This window comes from Macaca thibetana, chromosome 8 (assembly GCF_024542745.1).
Source record: "Macaca thibetana thibetana isolate TM-01 chromosome 8, ASM2454274v1, whole genome shotgun sequence".
Lineage (NCBI taxonomy): Eukaryota > Metazoa > Chordata > Mammalia > Primates > Cercopithecidae > Macaca > Macaca thibetana.
The window spans coordinates 15,119,306-15,139,106 of NC_065585.1; the positions used below are offsets into that span (position 1 = coordinate 15,119,306).

The 19,801-nt window shown below is 48.1% G+C and overlaps 1 protein-coding gene and 1 pseudogene across 10 annotated transcripts in view; both read left to right on the forward strand.

Moving 5' to 3' along the window:
* Positions 1-19,801, forward strand: part of CYRIB (CYFIP related Rac1 interactor B) — a 174,259-nt gene that overhangs the window by 7,722 nt on the left and 146,736 nt on the right. The window lies entirely within an intron of this gene.
* On the forward strand, positions 4,119-4,169 carry LOC126961904 (uncharacterized; annotated as a pseudogene).

A 19,801-nucleotide genomic window follows, 5' to 3' on the forward strand; every position in this document is an offset into this window, starting at 1 on the left:
CTCTTGGCATCTTAGTGTCTGTTTCCCAGCTTGTTGTGGCTCTTAGGTTAGAAAATGTCTGAATGTACCTGGCATAGGGTCTGGCATCAGTGGATGCTCAGTACTTTGAGTCCCTGGTCTACAGAGCCCCAGTGCTGGGACTCAGGGAGAGGAACATGTAGACTAAGGGAAGTTTCTTTACCAGCCCCAGCTTTGCTCAAAACCAGAGTTGAAGTAGAATGCAGGAGACGACGTGGAAGTGAAACTTGGGCAATAACTTCCTAAAATGTCTGCTTTGCTCCCCTGAACTCTGGTTTTGTGTATTGCCCTCTGCTCCTGGGACACCAGAGACCAACCAGTGTGTAGACAGATCAAACAGGCGTGCAAATGAAAGAATCAAATGGAGATTTCTGTTTTCTGAAAAGTGGTATTTTACAGTCATTCCTAAACATGCCTTTATAACTCTCAAGTTTTCAGGTCTTGAGGGAGCAGTGAGATTCATCCTGCCATTCAGCAACAGAACAGTCACTGAGTGAGCACCTACTGTGTGCTAGGCCCTGTGACGGATCCACGTGGGGAATGATACTGTGTGCCCCACAGCCACCCGACACACGTCCCTGAGGCCTGAGCAGCCTGGAGAGTGAAGGAGTTTGGGTTTATTTCTTTGGGTTAACTTAAACTCAGCCCTTCTAGGCCCATTCTTCTCACTCAGGAATTGGAGAAGTTTTTCTGAGGGGTTTGGAATGGGATGGCAGGGAGAGTCACCAGACACCGTGAATGACAGGCCAGTGGGTTGATGGTGGCGAGTGGAGCAGGAGCAAGGGGGTGAGGTCACATTTCTAGACTGTGTGTGCAGGCAGCTATGGACCTGGCAGAAAGCCCCTCTATTTTTATTTTATTTATTTATTCTTTTTGAGACAGAGTCTCGCTCTGTCACCCAGGCTGGAGTACAGTGGCATGATCTCGGCTTACTGCAACCTCTGCCTCCTTGGGTTCAAGCAATTATCCTGCCTCAGTCTCCTGAGTAGCTGGGACTACAGGCACCTGCAACCATACCTGGCTAATTTTTGTACTTTTAGTAGAGACGAGGTTTCACCATGTTGGCCAGGCTGGCTTCGAACACCTGACCTCAGGTGATCTGGCTGCCTTGGCCTCCTAAAGTGCTGGGATTACAGGTGTGAGCCACCATGCCTGGCCTGAAAGCCCCTCATAACAGGGCTCCCATCAGGATCACATTGTGGGTTTCTGTGATTTTTTGGTCTCCTTTATGGCAATATTAACTTTCTTTTATGGGGCATGGAGCAGGTGTCCTGTACTTTGTTTTTGTTGTTGTTGTTTTTTGGAGACAGAGTTTCGCTCTTGTTGCCCAGGCTGGAGTGCAGTGGTGCAATCTTGGCTCACTGCAACCTCTACCTTCCGGGTTCAAGCAATTCTCCTGCCTCAGCCTCTCAAGTAGCTGGGATTATAGGCATGTGCCAACACGCCCAGCTAATTTTGTATTTTTAGTAGAGACGGGGTTTCACCATGTTGGGCAGGCTGATCTCGAACTCATGACCTCAGGCAATCCATCTGCCTCAGCCTCCCAAAGTGCTGGGATTACAGGCGTGAGCCACTGCGCCTGGCTGTGTCATGTACTTTGAATATTTTATTTCTTACTTTCATGGTAACTCTTGTGAGGCAGGTCATATTATTCCCATTTTACAGATGAGAAAACTGAGAAAACCTGGAGGCTAATAAAAAGCAGAGCTGGAATTCAAATGTGCCAGGCCAGCTTCAGTGCCCACCTCCTGTTTTTGCTACCTCCTTCGGGTGAACCTTGAATGTAACTGGAAAAGTCTATGAATGGAGTTGTGTAGCCAAGAGCAGACACTGCTCCTGCTGGACCCTGCTGGGAGAGGGCGGTGGGTTTCTCAGTGGGCATCTCATAACAACGGGCATTTCAGCAGCCCTCAGGGCCAAGAACCACCTACTGCAAACTTGTCAGCCAAGGAAGCTCAGAATTTATAATTGCGGTTGTAAGTAGATTACTTGAGCTAATTTGAGCGGTGAGGTTTTTGGTAAAGTTAGTGTGAAACTGACTCATACTAATAATCTACTTCTTGATGCATTTGGTGTTGGGATTTGTAGCACTTTGCATTGTCCGCATATATGCATCCGCACAAGAAAAGATTTGGGGGAAAGAAAGGTCCTGAGACCTTACACTCTGGGGGATTGAATTTGAAAGGAAAATTTCAATGTTTGGATACTGGTCCATGTAGACTTGAGCAAATAAGGTGCACATGGGAGTTAGACCTCTGCTTTCAAGTTCCCCCACCCATTTTCTATTTGTGACCTTGCCAGCATACTCTGTGCACGTGTTCCCTCTTCTGCAGGATTTCTTTAATCTGCTCATACCTTGGGTGTTCTTATGCTTCCTGGGTGGGAGGGTCTATATATATATATGTGTGTGTGTGTGTGTGTGTGTGTGTGTATGTATATTTGTGTTTTAGTAGAGATGGGGTTTTACCATGTTGGCCAGGCTGATCTCAAACTCCTGACTTCAGGTGATCCACCTGCCTCAGCCTTCCAAATAAATAAATATATATATATTTATATATATATGTGTGTGTGTATGTGTAAATCTCTCTCTATATATATTTATTTTATTTTATTTAATTTGTTTGAGATGAGAGTCTTGCTACGTTGCTCAAACTGGACTCACTCTCCTGGGTTCCAGTGATCCTCCCACTTCAGCCTCCCAAGTAGATGGGACTCTAGGTGCCACACCACTGTACCTGGCAAGCCAGGGTCTTTGTGTTCTTTTCTTTTTCTTTTTTTTTTTTTTTTGAGGCAGAGTGTTGCTTTGTCACTCAAGCTGGAGTACAGTGGCGCGATCTCAGCTCACTGCAACCTCTGCTTCCTGGGTTCAAGCCATTCTCATACCTCAGCCTCCCGAGTAGCTGGAATCACAGGTGTGGACTGCCACGCCCAGCTAATTTTTGTATTTTTTGTAGAGACAGGATTTTACCATGTTGGCCAGGCGGGTCTCAAACTCCTGACCTCAAGTGATCTGCCTGCCTCGGCCTCCCAAAGTGCTGGGATTACAGGTTCCCAGCTTTTAATTTTTAAGGCACAGTTGGAGCCGTGAAAGAGGAAGCATCTCCCAGCTAGAGGTGACCCACCCAGGGGCCCCATCAGCCTAGATGCTGAGGAGGTCAGTATCTCACACAATGTAATCTCTTGTTAGAATCTCGCTTTGGGGGCTCTGATTCCAGCCGAAGGTGGAAGACTGTTCGGAGGCAATGGAGGCGCAGAGAGGTGATGTGTGTTGTCCAGTATCACACAGGAGTGTGACAATCATCTAGGCCAGTCTTCGTTTAAAGAAGGAGGGACCAGGCCAGGCACGTGAAAGCCCGCTAAGGGACCCAGCAGTGAAGAGGGCGAGTTCTCTTGACCAGACAGCCTGCCCCTGGGAGGCGGGTTGTGAAGCCACAAGGCCCTGCCCTGGCACCCACCAGCCTGGGTCCTGGTTTCCTGTTCTGATCTGAGCTGGGCTGGTTTTCTGCTAGTTCCTAACAGACAGACACATGCCCCCAAGACCTAAAAGCACCCAAAGAGAAGAAAGTCTGCTGAACAGAGTCACATCTTCATGGTGAAGTTCAGAAGTCAGCACAGTAGGCAAAACAATAAAAAATTAAAAAATCCTGGCCGGCCGTGGTGGCTCATGCCTGTAATCCCAGCACTTTGGGAGGCCGAGGCAGGTGGATCATGAGGTCAGGAATTTGAGAACAGCCTGACCAACGTGGTGAAACCTCGTTTCTACTAAAAATACAAAAATTAGCCGGATGTGGTGGCACGCGCCTGTAATCCCAGCTACTCGGGAGGCTGAGGCAGGAGGAACTCTTGAACTGGGGAGGCAGAGGTTGCAGTGAGCTGAGATTTTGCCACTGCACTCCAGCCTGGACAACAAAGGCGAGACTCTGTCTCAAAAAAAAAAATTCCTGACAATCTCCCGAGTTGCTCCTGAAGGCTGGTTTTCCATGCACTGGTTTTGTATGTCTGGTGCTGTACTGGAACATCAATGAGTCAGTGCATAATAGAAACAGCAGTAGACAATCTACAATAAAGTACAATGCACAATATACAAAAAATGGGAAGCAGAGTGCTATAGCTCTTTTAGAATTTGTCCAGCAGGCTTTCCAGTTTCCCCACACTAAAAAACAAAACACAAAAAAACCCATAGAAACAAATACAAACAAATACAATAGGCAAAATATACTTTTATATTATTTAAAGTTTTTAAAATTGAAAAAGAAAAGCGTTTGGCCCTTTGAGTATAGCTGAATTCGGCTCAGTGAAATGAGGGTATGGCTGGGTGGCACACGCCTGCCGTCCCAGCTACTCAGGAGGCTCAGGTGGGAGGATCGATTGAGGCCAGGAGTTTGAGACCAACCTGGGCAACATAGGGAGACCCCTGTCTCTAAACAAAAAAAAAAAAAAAAAAAGAGGGTACAGTGGAATCCCACTGTATGTTTGATGCACTGAGGACATCTTCAGAATGTGTGAAGTTGTCTTGATACCCAACGGGGGTGTTATCTGTGTAGCTGTGGTTATCCCAGGGTCTCTCATGCCTGAGTGTGATAACCTTGGAGAGAGTTTTTGGATATCTAGTTGTCTGATGTGAGAGACAGAGTGGACAGAGGGAGACAGCCTTTCCTGACCTGGTGAGGCAGAAAGAAAGAAAGAAAGAGAGAAAGAGAGAAAGAGAGAAAGAGAGAAGAGAGAGAGAGAGAGAGAGAGGGAGGGAGGGAGGGAGGGAGGAAGGGGAGTCTCTTTGGTTACCGCGGCCCCTAGATTTAGGCCCCTTCTGACTTTGTCATTGTTCCTGCACGTGTCAAGTCTGCAGTTGAAGGCCCCATCCGGGAGTTGATGTGAAAGGGCTTCGGCCTCCTGGGTCTTTGGATTTGATCCCACAGTCCCTGAGGCCCTGCCTGAGCGGACCTGTCTCAAAATAAATGAGTAATAAACGAGGTATGACCTGTGAATGTCCCCCCACGGTCCTCCATGATCGATGTGGTTGGAAAATGCTTCTCTCTAGATAAACGAATCATTGGCTCAACACCTTGGACACCTAAAACCAAAAGAAGAGGAACCTGATTTTTTTGTTTTCTCTGATCATCCCCAAATAGCTGCTGGGTGAGGAGGGAGCATTTGATTCCACCGTGGAGCTTATTCTCGAATGCATTATGGAGCTCTCATTCAGCAGGGCAGAGCTGAAAAGCACCTGAGATTGTGCAGCCGATGTGCAGAGACCAGAATGTTCCATAAGCGCTCACTCCAGAGAAAACCCGACAGGTGTCCCTGACCCTGCCCTGTGGTGACTGTGAAAGGTGTCACCCCAGTGAAGGTACATGCATTTTCTTGCTGGTGGCCAACCAGGTGACCTTTTGAGTCACCCTTCTGGGCAACTATTGCAATTGATGTCAAAAGCCATGAACATCTTCATAACCTTTGACCCAGGGAACCCACTTTGGGAATCTTTCCTAAGAAAAACAGTAAAAAATATGGACAAAATGTTGCATAAATATTTTTAGCTCAGCTTTATGTTATTGTTGTTAAGACAGGGTCTCACTCTGTCAACTAGGCTGGCGTGTAGTGGCATGATCACGACGCAGCCTTGACCTCCAGGGTTCAAGCAGTCCTCCCACCTCAGCCTCCCAAGTACCTCAGTTTTCAATTCAATTGGGAATAGCAGTGGTTCCCTAATCTGATTCCATAGGCTTCTTCAGAATCCCCTGGAATAACTACAGATACTCACATAGATTGGCAAGTGTCATCTCTAGAGGCAGAAGCTGGGACCACAGGTGCCCGCCACCATGCCTGGCTAATTTTTTTATTTTTAGTAGAGATGAGGTCTCACTGTGTTGCCCACACTGGTCTCAAATTCAAGCTCAAGCCACCCTCCCCGCTTGGCTTCTCAAAGTGTTGGGATTACAGGCGTGAGCCATCGTACCTGGCCAGCTCAGCTTTTTACAGTAACAAAATAAATGGGAAATAATCTAAGTGTCTGACAGTAACCACCTACTTAAGTTATGCTTTAGCCGCATGGTGGAATATTACACGGCCACGCAAAGTCAGGGCCATGGAGGCTGTGAGAAGACTTAGAAAACCATCTGTCATTTATAGGAAACAAGACTTTGAGTAAATAGACCAAAATGGTGTCAGAAATTGTGTTAGGGAGATAAGAATATGGAGATATTCTTTCCCTTTCTCTCGTTTGCACATTTTTTTTGTAATGTGATTATGTTACTTTTATTGTAAGAAAACCTCCCCTTCTCCCCTTCTTTTTTCCTCTCCACTAAGAGTCTCCTCTTCCTTTCTTCTCTTCTGTTGCCCAGGTTGGAGTGCTGCGGTGTGATCACAGCTCACTGCAGCCTCGACCTCCCTGCCTCAGGTGATCCTCCTGCCTCAGCCTCCTGAGCAGCTGGGACCACAGGTGCATGCCACTACATCTGATTAATTTTTAAATTATTTGTAGAGGTGGGGTCTCCCTATGTTACCCAGGCTAGTCTAGAACTTCTGGGCTGAAACAGTCCTCCTGCCTTGGCCTCCCAAAGTGCTGGAATTACAGATGTGAGCCACTGAGCTTGGCCTCTTTTCTTCTTCTCTAAGAAACCTAGAATACTACTGCTTTCAGGAAAACAGAGAAAACCAAAGTTTAGATTACTTCATAAAAGATATAAAACAAAACAGTTCAATTAATAAAACTTAGGCCCAGGCATCCCTGAGGTAGAATACTGACAGGTCTGATTAAAGAAAAACAGCTAGCAATTCTTGAATATATCAGCCACCATGGACCATCTCCTAGATCTACGCAGAAGACATTATTGTTCCCATTTTGTAAATGAGGAAACCTGGCATCAGAGGGAGGTCACAAGATTTTTCTAGATTTTTCTAGAATCTCATCATTCCTTCCAGTCAAGCAGCTGATAGGATTAAGGAATCTAGAGACACCCCCATAGCAGTAACCGTCTTCAGGTCCTATAGAAATTATTTGCAGGGCCAGGTGTGGTGGCTTGCGCCTGTAATCCCAACACTTTTGGAGGTCGAGGCGGGCAGATCACTTGAGGTCAGGAGTTTGAAACCAGCCTGGCCAACGTGGTGAAACCCCACCTCTACTAACAATACAAAAATTAGCCAGGCGTGGTGGCGCACCTGTATTCCCAGCTACTCGGGAGGCTGAGGCAGGAGAATCGCTTGAACCCGGGAGGCGGAGGTTGCAGTGAGCCAAGATTGTGCCATTGCACTCCAGCCTGGGTGACAGAGTGAGACTGTCTCAAAAAAAAAAAGAAATTATTTTCAGGGAAAGGTAAGATGAATGAGAGCCACTAATGAACAGTTGCCAAGCGTTTTCTGTTTGGGGACTTTATGTAATTCCAAAGCAAAGTGAACTTTGGTTCAGGCGGTGGGAGCTGTGTTCCGTGTGTTCTCAATGGAAGATGAGTGACCTTATGGCACCAAGCACCTGACCAATCTCTCCGCTCCTGCCTCCTGGACGTCTAGGGAGCAAGGGTGCAGAGGGTGTGCCCAACCTGTCTTGGGGAGAGGGGCCACTTTTCAGAACCCTCTTCCTGTGCTCTGTGATGGGAGGCAGGGGCAGAAGAAAAGGACGCGTCTGGCTCTGAGAAGCCCATACGGAGCAGACAGGAGCAGACAGACGAAGGCACCCCAGCGGGTGGCTGAGCTATAACCATTTATGGGATTGCAAATTTCGAGACAGACTCTTAGGGTGTGTGATGCAGCCCACTTGTCATCTTTGCCTGTGTTTTGGAAGGGTTAGGATTCAATGCTCCTCAGCCATTTTTTGTTTTGTTTTGTTTTGTTTTGTTTTTTGAGACGGAGTCTCGCTCTGTCGCCCAGGCTGGAGTGCAGTGGCGCGATCTCGGCTCACTGCAAGCTCCGCCTCCTGGATTTACGCCATTCTCCTGCCTCAGCCTCCTGAGTAGCTGGGACTACAGGCGCCCGCCACCGCGCCCGGCTAATTTTTTTGTATTTTTAGTAGAGACGGGGTTTCACCGTGGTCTCAATCTCCTGACCTTGTGATCCGCCCGCCTCGGCCTCCCAAAGTGCTGGTATTACAGGCGTGAGCCACCGCGCCCGGCCTCCTCAGCCATTTTTTAAAGGGAGGCACCAAATATAGAAAGTACCTGGTAGGTAGGTACCAAACATATGTTTGATGAATGAGTATATGAGTTAATTTTCTACTTTGGGTGGACAGTTACATTTTTAGGTGGACAATTTTTTATTATTAGATTTTTTTTTTCTTTTAGAAACAGGGTCTTGCTCTGTTGTCCAGGTGCAAGCATGGCTCACTACAGCCTCTAACTCCTGAGCTCCAGGGATCCTCCCGCCTTGGCCTCCCAAAGAATTGGGACTACAGGCTCTCTCCACTGTGCCTGGCCGATAATTTACATTGACATCTTCATTTATTTATTATTTTATTTTGAGACAGAGTCTTGCTCTGTCACCCAGACTGGAGTGCAGTGGTGCAATCTTGGCTCACTGCAACCTCAATCTCTTGGGTTTAAGTGATCCTAGTGCCTCAGCCTCTGAGTAGCTGGGACTATAGGCTTTGAGCCACCATGGCTGGCTAATTTTTGTGATTTTAGTAGAGATGGGGTTTCACTATGTTGGCCAGGCTGGTCTTGAACTCCTGGCCTCAGGTGATCTGCCCGCCTCAGCCTCCCAAAGTTCTGGGATTACAGACGTGCTTAAATTGGCATCTTTAAAAATATTCATTTCATGCCCAGGATTTATCATTTTGATGTATGTATATAAGTATTTCTGTGATTAGATGCAAAAAGGGGACATGTCTTAGTATCTCAAATAGGCATTTATTGAATGTCCAGAAAAAATCATAGGTTTGCCCATTGTATTCCCTGTCTGTATCTCCTACCCCACCTTTCTCTTGTCCTCACATCTGGGCTCTCTGCTGCTCAGCACCTGGGAAAGGAAGTGATAATTAAGTCAGCTGCTGTGGCTGAAGGAGTGAAGAATGAACCCAGCTACTTGCTGAGCTGGGCCCTGGGCTCACCAAGCTGAGTCATGCCGAGTCATGCAGGCTCCTTGTCCTTACAGTTTCGAGGGTCAGAGGAAGAAAATGAAGGACTAAAACACAAGGGGAACACGGTGACAGTAGAGGTTTCTGCTGAGTGTACATCATCTCATTTAATCCTCATCAAAACCTTATGGGAGGCTGGGTGCAGTGGCTGATGCCTGTAATCGCAACACTTTGGGAGGTAGAAGCGGGAGGATCGCTTGAGCCCAAGAGTTCCAGAGCAGCCTGGGCAACATCAGGAAGCCCCCATCTCTACAAAAAAATAAAAATATTATCTGGGCATGGTAGCATTCACCAGTAGTCCCAGCTGTTCGGGAGGCTGAAGTGGGAGGATTGCATGAGCCGGGAGGTCGAGGCTTCAGGGAGCTGTGATCGTGCCACTATACTCCATCCTGGGCAACAGAGTGAGACTGTCTCCAGCATATTAAAAATACAAAAGCACAAAACCTTGTGAGAGATTCCATTCAACTTAGCCAATCGTTGGGGGTGCCCACCAGGCAGGAAGCAATTCTGGTAAAAGGTTTAGTCCTGGGAGGAGCTGGGGCCTGTGGCAGTTCCAAGCTTTTCATCATCTGAGGTGTCAATTGCATCTGCTCCTTGGCTGCTTGGTGCACATGGGCCTGTGGGTGCTTGGTGCTCATGGGCCTGGCCTCTGCATCGTGTCACCAGCCCTGCCATTTGCTCACTCTGTGTTGCTGGCGGGTCATGTCACTTGTCTGAGCCTCCCTTTCCTTCCCTGTGGACAGCAGGCCTGAGACGGGCCTGGTGAGTGCAGTTCCGCATGTTTGTTGCAGGCCCTGGTGTGTTGTGGGCCCTGGTGACTAAGGTCAGCTCCTCCCCACTGGCCATACCTGGAGGGCGCTGTCACCTTGCTGCTCTCTCAGAGGAGTATGGCTGCCTACTGGGAGGCAGCTGGGGTCTCCTAGTCTGTCCCTGCTCCTCTGCCCCTCCTGCCTCCCACCCTGCCCCACGTTATTCTCAGAGCATAGGACAATTCCTCTGTTAGGGTGAATAATTGAGCGTTAACTCTAGGAACAGACGGCTATGAATAGATGTGAGGGAAGAAAGCGTTTTGCCAAGTTTGAGCTGAGCTGAGGATTGTCGGCGCTGAATTAAAGATGAGTTTCCTGGCTCTCTGTTCTACTTAGCATTGATCAAGCACCATGTCTTGAATTTTCAAAAAAAGAAGGAGAAGAAAAAAGTCAGAAAGGGGTTTAGATATTTCACCTGAGGTCAGGAGTTCGAGACCACCTTGGCCAACATGGCGAAACCCCGTCTCTACTAAAAATCCAGAAAGTAGCCAGGCAGGGTGGCACATGCCTGTAATCCCAGCTACTTGGGAGGCTGAGGCACAAGAGTTACTTGAACCTGGGAGGCAGAGGTTGCAGTGAGCTGAGATCATGCCACTGCACTCCACCCTGGACGACAGAGCAAGACTTCATCTGAAAAAAAAAAAAGAGAGAGATGAGTTTCCTTGAAGACACTGCAAAGCCAACAACTCCCGGGGAGCCAGATTAAAGCACCAATGGGAAATTTCATCAGCAGTGCTTCATCAAAGGCATTGATTGTTTTCTGGGCCTCACTGGTTCCTCTCCCATTGTTGTCCTTAATTGTGGGAACTTGTTCATTGGGGTTTCATTAAGGCTGGCCCTGGCTGTCACCCCTCCTTTGCTCTCTTTGATCACTGCAAAGTCATCCACTTCCTTGTGGAATCCTCAGGGTTCCTCAACATCTTTGCCACTCATGTTCAAATTCAGACCAGACCCTCATATATTTCAGAACAGGGTCCTCCTCTGCACCCAGGTACCTGCTTGGAAGGACCTAGTGTGTGAGAAGCTATTATTGGGAGGAACCTTAGCCCGTATCTGGTGCAGTGGCCAGATGTGGACACTGAGGTCCTGAGAGGAGCTGACAGTGAGTGCTCTGGAAGGGGCAGCCTCCGTTTCTGAGGTTTGTTTTTGTTTTTGTTTTGTTTTGTTTTTTGAGACAGAGTCTCACTCTGTCAGCAGGCTGGAGTGCAGTAGAGCAATCTCAGCTCACTGCAGCCTCTGTCTCCCGAGTTCAGACGACAATTCTCTTGCCTCAGCTCCCTGAGTAGCTGGGACTACAGGCGCGTGCTATCATGCCCAACTAATTTTTGTATTTGTATTAGGGATAGGGTTTCACCATGTTGGCCAGGATGGTCTCGATGTCTTGACCTTGTGATCTGCCCCCCTTGGCCTCCCAAAGTGCTGGGACTACAGGTGTGAGCCACCGTGCCTGGCCTGTTTCTGAGCTTCTTTAGGTATCTCTTGTAATTTGAGCACAGTTTCTTCCTCCAAAGGCTGTCCCCAAGGAACCTGCAAATCCACAGGATTTTAAATGCAGTCTTGACAGGCTGTGTGGCAACCTAGTGGCAGGAGGGGGAGGGGACCCACATTAGCTGCATCGTGATTCTCTGGCTCTGTCCAGAGGAACTTAGCACGTATCTCCCACCAGGGACCAATTAATTCTGCAGGAAGTTATGGTTTACATTTTCCCCTGGAAGCTCAGGCCCTGCACACATTTATGTGCCTTGGCCCTCAGAGCATCCTCCTGCAAGTTTTGTTTAATCACAGTCATGATTGAAAACGCACAGCATTTTCCGTGATTTTATTACTAGTCCTTACCCACATTTCATCTGCTTTCCCTTAAACACTTTTTTGGGTCTGTGTTTATAGACCCTGAATAAACACAAATCCTTGACTTTAATTAGGAAGCCAGCAATGGCCAAAAAAGGAGGCTTATTCTGTCTGTTTCTCTTCTACTGTGGATATTGAAAGGAAAGTGAACGACGACAGGGGATCCGGCAGTAGACAATAGAGTGGTCTTGGGGTGAAGGATTGTTGGCGTCTCCTCATCCCCAGTAGACCATGTTCCCTGGGTCAGCTTAAGTGACATCTTGAATAGATCACTTGGTCTCCCTCCCTCCTTCCCTCCCTTCCTCCCTCCGTCCCTTCCTCCCTCCCTCCCTTCCTTCTTTCCTTCCTTCCTTCTTTCATGAAGGCATACCAGCTTTTCATAACACCATTTCATGATGGTATCTTAGAGGGCAGTGATTTTTGCCTGTGTTCACGCTGGTATCTCTGCACTTAGAATAGAACATACTCTAGGTGTTCAGTAAATATTTGTTTAATGAATAAGTGAGTACCTGCCATTCCATCATTAGGAATCCTTTTCTTTCTTTTAATCCCAGGCTTCTATCTTCAGGGTATCTTAAAAAAAATACCCCGGAGGGAGGGTACAGAATACATTAGATCCCAAACAGTAAGTTGGTCACAGGAAGAGAGATGGAATTCTACGGGCTGCGGGGGAGGGAGGACTCAAAGCTGTCTGATATGTAGAGAGTTGGTTTGGAAATTGGTATAAAGAGAGTGAGAGTAGAGGTCCAGCTAGTTTACTGGCAGTAATATTGTGGGCAAGTCACCCAAGCTCTCTGAGATAAATGTCCTAATCCACAAATGAGGAGGGAATGATAATGCCTTGAGTCTCCCCTGCCCTTTCCCACTTGGCTTCTGTTTCTCCATGGCCCCTCTGTCCTCCTGGGTCTTCCCACTGGCACTTCCTCAGGACATCCATTCTGCTTCACTGTGTGCCAGGCACTGTACTAGGCTCAGGGACTGCAGTGATGGATGGACTAGATGAGTCATCCCAGGACCTCAGTGTCCACATCTGGCCACTGCACCAGATACTGGCTAAGGTCCCTCCCAATAATAGCTCCTCACACACTAGGTCCTTCCAAGCAGGTACCTGGGTGCAGAGGACGACCCTGTTCTGAAATATATGAGGGTGTGGTCTGAATTTGAACATGAGTGGCAAAGATGTTGAGGAACCCTTTTGCATCTAAACCAGGAAGTTTAGCTAGAAAGAGACCCAGGGCTGATACAGGGAGCTGTGATCTAGGAAAGTCTGGGCTACCATGGGCCTGTGGGGTGTGAGGTAGGGGTTGGGGGACATTGATCCCAACCTGATAGGTTAAGGAGGGCTTCCCATAGGAAGTGACAACCAATTGGGTAGCAGCTGTGTTTAATTACTGTTTAGATTCTTAGCTCTAAGCAAAGTGCCTTGGTGTTCAATGAATGAATGAAGGAGTGGATGCCTGTAAAAGTGTCTTATAAACTGGAGTGTGCAGCGCAAATGGTAAGCGCTGGTATTATGATTGTGGAGGGTAGAGCAGGGGCACCTAAAACAAGCTTCATCTCCCAGTTTCCTGAGGACCAGCTGCTGACCGAGAGCTAAGGTCTGCCCAAGAGCACAGCCAACTGGCATGTTGGGGTCAGCCTCTGTCTCTTGTCTCCCACCCAGGGAAGCAGATTGCCATCTACCATGTTGACATCTTTAGCCTACCCAGTAGCCCGCAGCCCTTCCTAGGAGGACCTAGGTTTGCACATCAAGGCCTAGTCCTCTGGACCATGGTCCTAGGGTTGGTGGCTGACTAAGGAGGTAACTGACTGGAAGGGTGTGTGTGTGTATGTGTGTGTTTAGAAATGTGTGATGCCCAGCAAATGCTAAAAAACATCTGGAACGTATATTCACATCACTAACCCTCCACGACAGTTGCCATCCCCAGCGAAGCCTTCCCTGTTGTCCTCTCCTCTAGCTTACTGAACTTGTGGTCAGGGATGGCAACTCATTCATCTTTGTAACTCCAGTGTCCAGCATGAGGCCAGGCACATCTGGGTCTTGGGACAGTTTGCTGAATGAATGAACAAGCTTCAGATAATGTTATTCAGAATGTAGCTGATGCTGAATGGCTTCTAGGGTAGGGGAAGAGGGATGTTTCTGGAAATGACCTTTTGCTACTACTTTAGATGTTTTGCAATAGCAGATGCTTGAAATTCTGCTTCACACTTGTTCTCTGTGGTGAGAGATGAAGAAACACTTCCTTTGTTCACACTTGGCTCTGAGGCTGTGTAGACATGCAGAGGCCTCTCCCTCACTTCCGCCACCCTGGGAGCCCGAGTCCATTCTGTAGGACTCTGTAGGACTCTGTCATGGCGTGATGGCGCTCAGGGGTCTACCTTTACTGAATTCTGCAGCTTTGTGGGTTGGTGGGTCTTATGGGTACTTTTTATATTTTGGGGTGCTCAGCCTCCCACCCACCTTCCTGGCTGGGGGTATCCTCAGTGTGTAAGTCTTGGAGGGAGGCAGAGCCTCTTCTGCCAGTATGGAAGCTGAGGTGGACAAGACATTCTTTTTCGCGGCCTGTGGCCTGCTGAGGCTCTGCCATCTGACCTCAGCTTGGCCACATGACCGCTGCTACCTTCAGCTCTGACCCTGGGCTAAGTACTGCACAGATGCAGGGGCAGGAAGAGGTTGTTTAGAGTCAAGGCCCAGTAGGAGTGGCAGTGTCTGCAGCAGACGTCCCCTGACGTGGCCTTGGCCACATTCTCCCCCTGCACAGTATCCGTGGTCCTTTGAGCGTGGCTCTGCACTTTGCCTGTTGATTCTGGGAGTTTCTCATATCTTCTCATCAAAATCCTCTTTTCCATAAAATAGTCATATCTGATTTCTGTTGTCGATGTTCCATAGCCTTGACTGGTGTATGCCACCAGGCTGTAGCAAGGTGCCCTGTGCCTGCTGTGGGCCTTGGTGACATGGTGAGACGGGGAGCTTGGGTGCCTCTCTGCACCTGCCTCCCATTCTGGGAGGTAGATAGCCCCCCAGCCTGATGCCGTGCCTTGAACACCCAGGCTTCTGTGGTTCAGTTCCATAGAGGTGAACCCATCTTCGGTGTGGCAGGCACTGTGCTAAGCACAGGCATGCAAAGATAAAGAAACCTGTATCAGCTTCCCAGGGCTGCTTTAGCCATCTCACAAACTGGGGACTCAACAGACATCTAGTGTCTGAGAGCTGTTCTGGAGGCTGGCAGTCCAAGGGGAAGGTGCCAGTAGGGTTGGTTCCCTCTTGGGGATGTGTGGGAGAGTCCGTTCCATGCCACCCCCCCAACTTCTGGAGTTTTGGGGCAGTGTTTTGTGTACCTTGGCTTGTAGGTGTGACACCCTCTGCCTTCGTGTGCACGTGGCCTTCTCCCTGTGTGTGTCTGTGTCTTCACGTGCGTATCATCTTACTGGGGCCCACCCTACTCTTCTGTGATCTCATGCTAACTCATTACATCTGCAAAGATCTGAAATCCAAATAAGGTTACATTCTTTGACATTAGGGGTCAAGACTTCAGTGTATGAATTTTGGGGGACACAATTCAGTATATAGCCAAGAAGTAATCCTGGACTTTAAGGAGCTTACAGTCCAGAGGTGGAGACAGACACACAATTGGATGATGGTGTCCAGATGGTGGGAGAATTGAGGGAGGTAGACAGAGGTGCTGTGGTGCCACAAGGACTCCTTTTATTTTTGAGACAGGGTCTGGTTTTGTCTCCCAGGCTAGAGTGCAGTGGTGCGATCTCAGCTCACTGCAGCTTCCACTTCTTGGGTTCAAGTGCTTCTCCCACCTCAGCCTCAGGAGTAGCTGGGACTACAGGTGTGAACCACCACATCCGGCTAATTTTTTTTTTTTGAGAGAGTTTTGCCCTGTCGCCCAAGCTGGAGTGCAGTGGCGTGATCTTGGCTCACTGCAAACTCCACCTCCTGGGTTCCAGCGATTCTCCTGCCTCAGCCTCCTGAGTAGCTGGGACTACAGGTGCCTGCCACCACACCTGGCTAATCTTTGTATTTTTAGTAGAGCCTGGGTTTCCATGTGTTGTCCAGTCCGGTCTCAAACGCCTGACCTCAAGTGATCTGCCTGCCTTGCCCTCCCAAAGTGCTGGGATTACAGGCGTGAGCCACTGTGTTCAGCCAGAGTTCTTTTTTTTTCATTTTTTTTGAGACAAAGTCTTGGTCTGTCACCCAGGCTGGAGTGTAGTGGTGTGATCTCGGCCCTCTACAACCTCTGCCTCCTGGGTTCAAGTGATTCTCTTGCCTCAGCCTCCCAAGTAGCTGGGATTACAGGTGCGTATCACCACACCTGGCTAATTTTTGTATTTTCAGTAGAGACAGGGTTTCACTATGTTTGCCAAGCTGGTCTGGAACTCCTGACCTCAAGTGATCCGGCCGCCTTGGACTCCCAAAGTGCTGGGATTACAGGTGTAAGCCACCACGCCCGGAGGGGAAGATGTTAAGTTCTATAATGAACAAGATGAATGAGAGGGTGTTTGCACCCACGGTTACCCTGGTGACCCCAGCCTTGCCCATCCACAGTAAGCCCTACCTTTGTTTTGTAGAATTTAAAGGGAGCCAGGAAACGCTGTGTTCCCAGAGAGGAAAGGTTGCTCTTCCTTCTTGCTGTGTATTCCTTTCGGCCCTGGCTGCCAGGAAGCTCAGAGCCGAATCTGTGCTTGGTCACAGCAGCTGTCACCAGCCTGCAGGTTCAGGCCATTTGCTTTGTCAGGAAAATACTGTCCTATTTTCTTCTGTTTGTAATCCTCGCGGGTTCTTTTCTTGTTGTAAGCGATCTCAACTGTCTCTTGGAAAGAGGCAAGGTATAATGAACATACACATGATAAAGAAAGGTGGAGATACGGACAATGGGTGATCAGGGCTCCGGAGCTCTGCTGTCTTCCAAAAGTATTGGTCTGAGTTAAATGCTTCTCTGGAAAGACTGGCTGATCTTGGAGATTAGGGATTTTAGGCTCTTGGAAAACAAGGCCTGTGTGTCCTTCATCTCAGGGTCTCCAGCATTTATCACAGTGCCTCACAGTGTTCGTTAAAGAGCGATGAAAAACAGTGAACTAATAGTGATGGCTGAAACTATGTTATCTTTCTGAGCACTGTTTGGAGAGGGGGTGGCAGTACGGTCATTTCTTGCTCTGACAAGTGGGCAGGGTCCTGACGGGACATTTTCCCCACTTCCAATTCATTTTCAGATTGTATCAGATTTTTAAAAAATGTTTTCATTTCATTTCATTTCATTTCATTTATTTATTTTATTTTATTTTTAAGGCGGGGTCTTACTCTGTTGCCCAGGCTGGAGTGCCTTGACTGTCTGAACTCAAGCAATCCTCCCACTTCAGCCTTCTGAGTAGCTGGGACCACAGGCATGCATCACCACACCTATCCAATTTTTCTATTATTTGTAGATACAGAGTCTCACTATGTTGCCCAGGCTGGTCTCCAACTCCTTGGCTCATGCACTGTGCGTGCCTCAGCCTGGCCTCCCAAAGTGCTGGGATTACAGGCGTGAACCACCATGCCCGGCCTAAAAATTATTACTCGGATCATACCATCCCTCTGCTTAAAACCTTCCTTAATAGCTTCCTGATGTCTTTTTTTTTTTTTTTTTTTTTTTTTTTTTTTTTTGAGACAGGGTCTTACTCTGTTGCCCAGGCTGGAGTGCAGTAGTGCAATCTCAGCTCAGTGCAGCCTCCGCCTCCCAGGTTCAAGCGATTCTCCTACCTTAGCCTCCCAAGTAGCTGGGACTAAAGGTGCGTGCCACCACACCCAGCTAATTTTTGTAGTTTTTGGTAGAGACAAGGTTTCACCATGTTGGCTAGGTTGGTCTCAAACTCCTGGCCTCAAGTGATCTGCCCACCTCGGCCTCCCAAAGTGCTGGGATTACAGGCATGAGCCACTGTGCTCGGCCAGAAATTTATTTCTTACAGTTCTGGAGGCTGAGAAGTCCCAGGTGGAGGGGCTGTGTCTGGTGAGTCTTTTTGCTGGTGGGGATTCTCTGCAGAGTCCCGAGGCTGTGCAGGGCATCACATGGTGAGGGGGCTGCGCCTGCTCACATTAGTAACTCAGGTCTCTCTTTCTCTTATACAGCCACCAGTTCCCCTCCCATGATAACCCATTAATCCATTAACTCACCAACCCATAATCCATGCATGGATTAATCCATTCACGAGGGCAGAGTCCTCATAATCTGATCACCTCATAAAAGCCCTGCCTCTCAATACAGCCACACTGGGGATTACATTTCAACATGAGTTTTGGAGAAGACTTTCAAATGTCCATTCTATTCGGCCAGTATTTATTGAGCACATACTTAGTGCCAGGCAGGCACTGTGTTGGGGCCTAGGGATATAATGGAGAACAAAAGACACAGTATCTGCCCTCCTGGAATTTTCATTTCAACTCCTCAGCCTGTTGTACCTTTTTTTATTTTTATAAATTAAAAAAATTAGCCATTACACCTGGCTGATTTCCTTTTTATTTTTTTTAGAGACAGGGTCTCACTATGTTGCCCAGGCTTGTCATGAACTCATAGCCTCAAGCAGTCCTCCCACCTCAGCCTCCCAAGGTGCTAGGATAACAGTTGTGAGCCGCTGTGCCCAGCCAAGACATGGTTTAAAGGTACAACAAGGCCAGGCATGGTGTCTCACACCTGTAATCCTAGCACTTTGGGGGGCCAAGGCGGGCAGATCACTTGAGATCAGGAGTTCAAGACCAGCCTGGCCAACATGGCGAAACCCCATCTCTACTAAAAATATAAAAAATTAGCCAGGTGCAGTGGTGGCCGCCTGTAATCCCAGCTACTCGGGAGGCTGAGGCAGGAGAATCGCTTAAGCCCCTATCTCTACTAAAAGTACAAAAACTTAGCCAGGTGCAGTGGCAGGCACCTGTAATCCCAGCTACTCGGGAGGCTGAGACAGGAGGATCGCTTGAGCCTGGGAGGTCAAGGCTGCAGGGAGCCATGATCCTGCCACTACACTCTAGCCTGACAGAGTGTAACCCTGTCTTGGGGAATTAAAAAAAAAAAAAAAAATATATATATATATATATATATACACACACACACACACACAAAAAAACACACACACACACACGCATGCACGCATGGACACACACACATACACTGTATTGTTCTTTACCTATTCATTTGCTCAGCAGCATGAAATGTTATACATATTATGTATATACCCGTCATTTACTGAACACCTATTATGTGTTATAGATAAAACATACTTTAGATATATAGAGCATGCATATACATGTATGTGTTATAACTACATAAAACAAGCATTTATCGAATGCCAACTATATGCTACAAATAAGTTTGTATGTATAAAACATGCATATACAGTATATACATATATGTATATTCATGTGTTTATGGAGCACCTACTTGGTGCCCATACCGTGCTGGGCACCAGGGAGAGCACAGCCTAGTGGAAGAGATGGAGAAGAAAACTGTGCCTTCGTAGATGGGGAAGTGCCCTAAAACTGAGGACGACTTGGAGAAGTGGCCCTCTTACTGCCTCGGAAAGTCAACGATATGAAATAAGAAAGGGCATCAGGCCTGCGAGGTCCTGAACACGTCCTGAGGCTGGGGTGGGAGTGAGTTCTGGTTGCGCTGCTCTGCTGCCTTGATGAGGACCCTCTCTGGCCATGCACCTTCTACCTACACCCCGGTCCCTGCAGAGGGAACGACTCAGAGTGCCCCTTACGTGCTGATTCAGGTGCTTGCCAAAATCAGAGATTGTCTGAGGAGTAACTTAATTTGAGTTCCTTCAAAACAATCAGTGAGATAGAAACTTGAGAAGAGCCTCGGTAGGCTTTGGGAAGTAGAGACCGCCTTTCACTGCTCAGTGGGCAGCTGCTATCTGTGCTGCTGGTGTTGGCAATGTTTACGGGTAGGAGAGAGGGTGAGAGACCACAGGAGGTCTAAGGCCTGCAAGGCTCCAGTCGTCCTGCCAGTAAACAGAGACCCCATTTTCCAGAGACGCACTGAGAGGTGGTGCAAAGAGCAGAAAACACATATGCTTCTCTGTG